Source organism: Equus przewalskii, chromosome 11 (genome assembly GCF_037783145.1).
Source record: "Equus przewalskii isolate Varuska chromosome 11, EquPr2, whole genome shotgun sequence".
Lineage (NCBI taxonomy): Eukaryota > Metazoa > Chordata > Mammalia > Perissodactyla > Equidae > Equus > Equus przewalskii.
In genome coordinates, this window is record NC_091841.1 from 9,750,282 (window position 1) to 9,756,809 (window position 6,528).

The 6,528-nt window shown below is 60.5% G+C and overlaps 1 long non-coding RNA gene across 1 annotated transcript; it reads left to right on the forward strand.

The window, feature by feature from the left end:
* The first annotated feature begins 3,912 nt into the window (after nt 1–3,912).
* On the forward strand, nt 3,913–5,807 carry LOC139074324 (uncharacterized). Its single transcript, XR_011523831.1, has 2 exons — nt 3,913–4,313; nt 5,465–5,807. It is a non-coding gene; the product is annotated as an uncharacterized lncRNA (long non-coding RNA).
* The last annotated feature ends 721 nt before the right edge of the window (nt 5,808–6,528 follow it).

Consider the following 6,528-nt stretch of genomic DNA (forward strand, 5'->3'; position numbering starts at 1 on the left):
CGCCCCTTTTGTAAGACTATCAACACCCCCCCCCCCACCAGGCTGGCAAACCACACTGTCTTAAGCATCCTCGGGGTATCCCCTGGGGCGTAGGCCAGTGTCTCAAATGGAAGGGATCGCTTTAGCTGGTGGATACCCAAGTGTGTAGTAACACGGTGACCGCAGCGGTCCCCCTCGGCTGAGCGCGCGCTCGGCGCCAGGCACGTTGTGCTGAAGGAGTCACGAGTATGAACTCACTGCATTCTCCCCACCTATGAGGTCGGGATGAGGAATCCCATTTTCCAGATGGCTGTCATTAGTGTTTGATTTCGTTTAGCCCTCTGGCTTCCAGCCTAGGCCCGCCCTTCCCTCCCGCTGCTTGGTGTGACTTTGCCAAATGAAATGACACCCCCCTCCCACCCTCCCCTTCTTCATCGGGCCCCCGCCTCAGCGAGGTTGCTGTAAATTGCATCATCACGGGCTAAGATCTTATCTGGGGCTCCTGGATGGGGGGTGGGGGTGGGCACAGTTGGCAGAACTTTTATCTCTACACATCCTGGGGGACAAGGCGGGGAATGGAGTTTGGGGGTCTTGGGGGCTCTCTCGGAGCCTTTCAGCCTAGAAAAAGGAGGGTCCTACAAACAACAGCCCCCTCCCCCCCACCCCATTCTGAGCTAGTCTCAGCCCCCTGTGACCAGCAATGTGCTCCCCCACCCCAGCCCGTGCCACCACCCTGCACCCCCTCCTTAACACCCCCTGCCTCTCTGCATCTTGTTTGGCGGTCACCGTGGGGGTGTGTGCGCGTGCGTGTGTGTGTGTGTGTGCATGTGTACGTGTGTCGAGGGAGGAGGAAGGCAAGCTTGATGACACGCTCCATTTCACAAGCTAAGTAAATGGGGCAGAGAGATGGGCGGCTGCCTGGGCATCTCGCCAGGTGGGCATCTTGACTCCAGGTCTGAGTTCTTTCTGCACAGGCTCCCTTGAGGGTTCCTACGTGGGCTCTGGAAGCTGACTGCCCGGGTTCAGATCCAGGCCGGGCCTTTTGGTGACTGCGCAGCCTTGGGCACATTCCTTAACCTCTAGGTGTCTGGTTTCTTGGGTCTACAAAATGGGGACAACCCACGGGAGGAACCACCTGTGGCCGCTGTGGAGTTCCATCGGGGCCTCTCACACTGACTGAGCGCTGTGTGCCAGGCGCCCAGAGCTGGCGTGCCAAGCGGATGTCCACTGCCCTCGCGAGAGCCAGGCCTGGGCTGGGCCTGTGCCCTTGACGCGGAGTAAACAGACCGCAGCCTGACTCGTAGGAAGCGCTCGGTGACTGTGAGCTGTCCCCATCACCAAGGTAACAACTCTGATCCGGAGGCAGGGCTGTGGCCCACAATGCCGCCATTCCTGCTTCCCGCCACGCGCCCCGCCCGTGATAGCCAAAAATGAATGAAGGAGTGAATGAATGAATGAATGTGACTACAGATCAGAGTGTTCCTCCACCCCTACAGATTGCCCCTAGGCGGGTTGGGTGAAGCACCCAAGAGCCACCTGACTCAGGGCTCAGGAACAGTCTTTGTGACAACTCAGATTCTCGGCTCGCTGCCTTCACTGAGCTGGCTCAGGCTGGCACGATGAATCCACTGGCTGCTCCTTCTCTGCCTTCCCAGCACGCGGAGCTCTGGGTTGCTGAAGGGAGGGCACCAGCCTCGCTAATGTGCTGTGTCACCCCTCATTGTCCCCCCTGACTTGGAGACACTACCAGTGCACCCCTGGGTGTGACCACTGGATGTACCCAAGAGGCTGACCCTTCATTGATAGAAAGAGGGGCTTAGTAACAATCATGCCAAGATCTCCAACGTGGAAGGGGCTGCCTCAGTAGTAGTGAGCCTCCTGTCGCTAGCAGCATGCAAGCAGAAGCCAGGGAAGGGTTAATGAGAGATGCTAGAGGAGGGATTCACTCCTCCGATGGCATTTTCTATGGATAACCTTTGAGCCTCGGGTGTCTGGATTCTTGTGCTCTTTGTTTCCCAAGCCCATAAGCCAGGCGGCTGGGGCACAGGCTGTCGCAGCATCCTGCATGGAGGAAGCAATCTGGATGTGGCCCTTCCTGTGTGCAGACAAGGTGCTGGGTGCTGGGGCCCCAGGGGGGAGGGGAACAGACCCCAGTCCCTGTCCTTGAGGCGCTCACAGCCCCTGGGAGACAGAAGTGACACAGAGAGGGAAGCGGAAACAGCTCACAATAACAGGCAGCGTGGCTGGGGCCAGAGGAGAAGGAAGACGCTCCATCCATTACCTCCCGCCACCCGCATCCGCCGCCCGCCCGCCGCCTGTCTTGCTCTCTTCCTTCCCATACGCCTTTCTAAAGAGATGTGCATCTGGTTCGGGAACGTTCCTTCGGCCACGGTTCTGCCCTTAGCTCTCCTGGGCGGCTTCGTCCTTCCTTGGGGCATGAAGTGCTCTCACTGGGCCGTGGCGAGGATGAAAACGCGTTTGTGAAGCGCTCCCCAAATGGAGGCCAGAATAGGTGCTCGACACCTGGGCATGGCGAGGTGTCCGAGGTGTCATCGTTACTCACAGCCCAGGAGAAGGAATACTGAGGCGGGAGGGAAAGGGCTGGGCCCCTGGCTCTGCCCCTAAGGAGCTCTGTGACTCTCGGTGGCAGCAGAGAAGTGGAAATCCAGCGAGGCGATGAGATGAGGCAGGCATGCAAAATGGAAATGCTGCTTCCTATTATTAGCATTTCTCATTATTGTGAAATGTTTCCCTCAAGGGAAGGTGGGGGTGGGGGTGGGAGTGGGGTGGGGGTGGGGCGCTGGGCGGCCCGCTGGGGGGAGGGCAGGCCCCTCCAGCCGCCCACGGGAGCCTGGGAGCAGCTGGGCCTCCATCTGCCGGGCCCCTCCGCAGGGGCGGCAGCCTCCTCCGGCCGCCTGGGTGTGGTGCTGAGCGCGTGTGCGCCCGGGCAGGTGGGCGCTGCAAGGTGGCACAGGCACAGGGACGGCGGGTGTCTGTGGCCAGAAATCACCTGTGGATTGTGAATCCCTGGGGAAGAATGCGGGCGCAATTGGATTTCCAAGATGCCAGGCGTGGGACCGGCGTTGGCACCCGGGAGGTGGGAGAGAGAGAGGCCGGGGCGACGGACGTGCGGGTTGGGCCTGGTTTTCCGCTCACGGGCCTGGGGATCCGTCTCAGCAGGGGCCCCTCCCCAGGGATGCGGGCACATGATAGAAGACCATGTTGTCAGAGACCTGTTGTGGTTGAACCCAGAGGGTACGGAGCTGACGGACCTGGGTCCAAATCCTAGTTATGGGACGGTGGGCCAGTGCTTTCAATTCTCTGAGCCTCAGTGTGCCCATCTGTAAAATGGGGTTGATGGAAGGGCCTACCTCCTGGGGGTTACTGGGCGGGTAAGGAGAGGATGCGTGCTCAGCCCTCAGCAAGGAGCAGGCACCTAGAAACCTTTGCTGCCGATACTGTTATTAGGCAGCCCAGAAGGAGGAGGGGGGAAGGCGAGTGCCTCGCAGGCGCTGGTGCTTTGCAAACTGTAAAAGGTCGCTGGCGGGGGGGGGGGGGGGGGGGGGGGGGGGGGGGGGGAGGGGGGGGGGGCGGGGGTCGTCAGCTAGGGTTAGCTGAAGCTGCCACACGGAGCGCCATCTTGGCCCAAGCCGAAGGGCCCCAGGACCAGGGAGTGAGGCAGCCAGCCAGCCTGCATGAGCCCCCCTGTTCACCCTCCTGGTTCCCCTCGCTCCCTCCAGCCCTTCCTTCCCCAGGAGCCGGCCAGGGGAGAAGGCCTCTGGCACTTTTCTCTCCTCCCAGCTTTGGGCCCTGGGAGGGCCTCTGGGAGCTCAGGAGCCCTGAGGCAGCCCTCCCGCAGGCACACAGCCGGCCCCGCCTCCAGCTGGGGGGGCTGCCCAAGCCTCCCTCCCTCCCCCCCACTCCCCCGCAGCCGCTCTCCGTCCTGTGAATCATCCCTGCCACCCACCCGCTGTTGACTCCGGAATGTCTCTCCTCACCTGTGGGAGAGACAGCCCAGGAGGAGGGGGTGGAAGCCAGGAGGCTCAGCCCTTCCCGAAGGCTCGCTCGGGGGCCAGAGGACCACAGCCAGCCCTTTCCCGCTTCTGATGGGGCAGGGGAGAGCAGGGCTGGGAGTCAGAGCATCCTGCCTTTAGGATCAAGGCCCTAGCCCTCTGCTAACTGGCTCTGTGGGCTTAGGTCAGTTACTCAACCTCTCTGAGCCACAGTTTCTTCATCTGCTAAATGGAAAGAGGAAAATCCTGATGATGCACAGGGTACCTGGAGGATAAAGTGAGACTCTCCAGGGAGGTCCTGAGCTCAGGGCCCAGCTGAAGGTAGGTGGTCAGTAGGTGCTCATTGACCCGAGGAATGAATGAAACGTGGAAACGGCAGGGACGGGGTGGCAGGGGCGCATGCGGCTGCCTGCGGGAAAGCTGCCTTCCACCAGCTGGGAGAGCCGAGGGATGTCTGGGGCCTGGTATCCGGGCCCAGGATGCGGCTGCTCTGTGCTGGTGTGAAGGCGCAGCTTCCAAGACTCAGACAGGATGGAGTCTGGACTATTCCTCTGGGCACAACAGACCCTTCTAGAAGCCACACCAGAGCTTCGGGCGGGGTCCAGACTCTCTGAGCCTGAGCCCCGACCCAGAAGAGAATTGCTGTGGGGGGTGGAGGGGAGCAGATGGTGGACCCTCCCCTCGGCTTGGGCAACCCCCAGGACCCCTTCACACTGAGAGCCTACAGCAGCCACTCGGGGCTGTGAGGTCTGGGCCTGGGCCCCTGGGTGGCCAGCACCTCACCTGCCTCCTGCCCAAGGGGATGCTAGGCCATTTGGGTACCACATCCCAGAAAGCTTTAGCATCCTCTCAGTAGCTGGCATTCTGAGCCCTTCTCTGTGCCAGGCCCCGGTCTAGGCACTTTACATGGATTTAATCTTAACACATCTCATAAGGTCGGTACCATTATTCACCCCATTTTATAGATGACGAAACTGAGGCCCGATGAGTCACGTAATGCCCAAGGCCACACCCGAGAAAGCAACGAGGTCAGGCTTGGAACCCCAGGCAGGCTGGCCCAGAGCCCCAGCCGGCTCCAGCTGTGCTGGTGGCCGGGGCAGGGATGGCCAATCCTCCCGTGAGGCTGTGCGGCTCCTTGTCCCAGCCATGCACACGGTCATCCATGTTTGGGGCTGAGCATCTCCTGTGCCAAAGAGCCTCATTTACAAATCACTTTCTGTTTGGAGCAGTGGTTCTCAAAGCACAGTCACAGGGAAAATGCTAGAAATGCAAATTGTCCATCCCCCTCAGGCAACAGAGTCAGAAACTCTAAGGGAGTCAGGCCCCGGGGCCACAGTCTGCATCCTACCCAGGTGATCCCCCTGCAAACTGACATGTGAGAACCCGACTTGAGAGTTCGCACGGCTGTCCCAGTGTGAAAAACGATATTCGACTGAGCAAGTGCTGAAGATCTCATCGGTTTTATTCAACAGCTCGTGCTTCAGGCGAGCTGCCCTCTCCACGTGGCAGGTGAAAAGGAGCTGCGAGGAGCTGGACAAAAGGGAAGACCTTTAGAGGCAGACGGGAGTGGAACATGGAAGCTATGCCAGCAAAAAGCCAACAGTTGGTCGTGGCAAGGTCGAATCCAGGGGTCGGTGAGACCGATGACCTCCCTCCTGCGCATCGGGTCATTCCTGGTGGACTGGTTTGGGGCTCCTTTTCCACGAGAACCAAAACTGTCATTACGTCTTGGTTTGGTGGGGGAGGGGCTTAGCATAAGTGACTCCATTTTGGGCCTGTCTTGTTTTTAACACTAGTCTCTCTCATCTAAACTGACACTTTGGTGTTATTCGACCCATTTTACAGGCAAGGCAGACGAGTCCCCCTTTGCCAGAAGTCGACCATCAGGGAAGTAGAAGAGATGGGCCTGGAGCCCACAGGTCTTGGTTCTGGGATATTTTGGTTTCCGTTCTGGAGACCAGACTGCCAACCAAGGTGGGGAGGGGAGGGGCTCTGAGCCGAGGGGCCCAGGAGAGGGTTGGGGGCAGGCCGTGTCTATTCCCTCCGGGGGCCCCAACCCAAATGTACATCCATGAAGCCGGGCCTGGCGGTTTGAGTGATGGGTTTATTAATACTGGAGGCCGCTGCCAGGCAATGAGCCAGATCGTGGTGACAAAGGCAGCCGCGGCGGCGCCCTGGGGGCGTCATTATGTAATTGCTCCAAGGATGAGGCAGGCTGGGGCCAGGGCAGGGGGGGCTGGGCGCCAGCCACGGGTAGAGGGAGCCCCCTCGGGAACCCTCACCGCTTCACCGCTCTGGGCTCCCACGCCCGGAGGCGGGTTAACCCCTGCCTGGCTGGGTGCAGCCCTCCGCTCCCGGCAAAGGGGCCCCCAGGGCGAGATCCCCAGTCCCTGGGGACCCCCGGAGAAGACTGAGCCAGGGCTTTCCCTCCTCCGGGCACTGCTGCCCCCCCGCCCCAACCCGCCCTCGCTGAGAGTTGGGGGAGAGAGAGAAAAGACCAACGCATTGGGCAACTTCTGGGTGTCAGTCGTGTGGC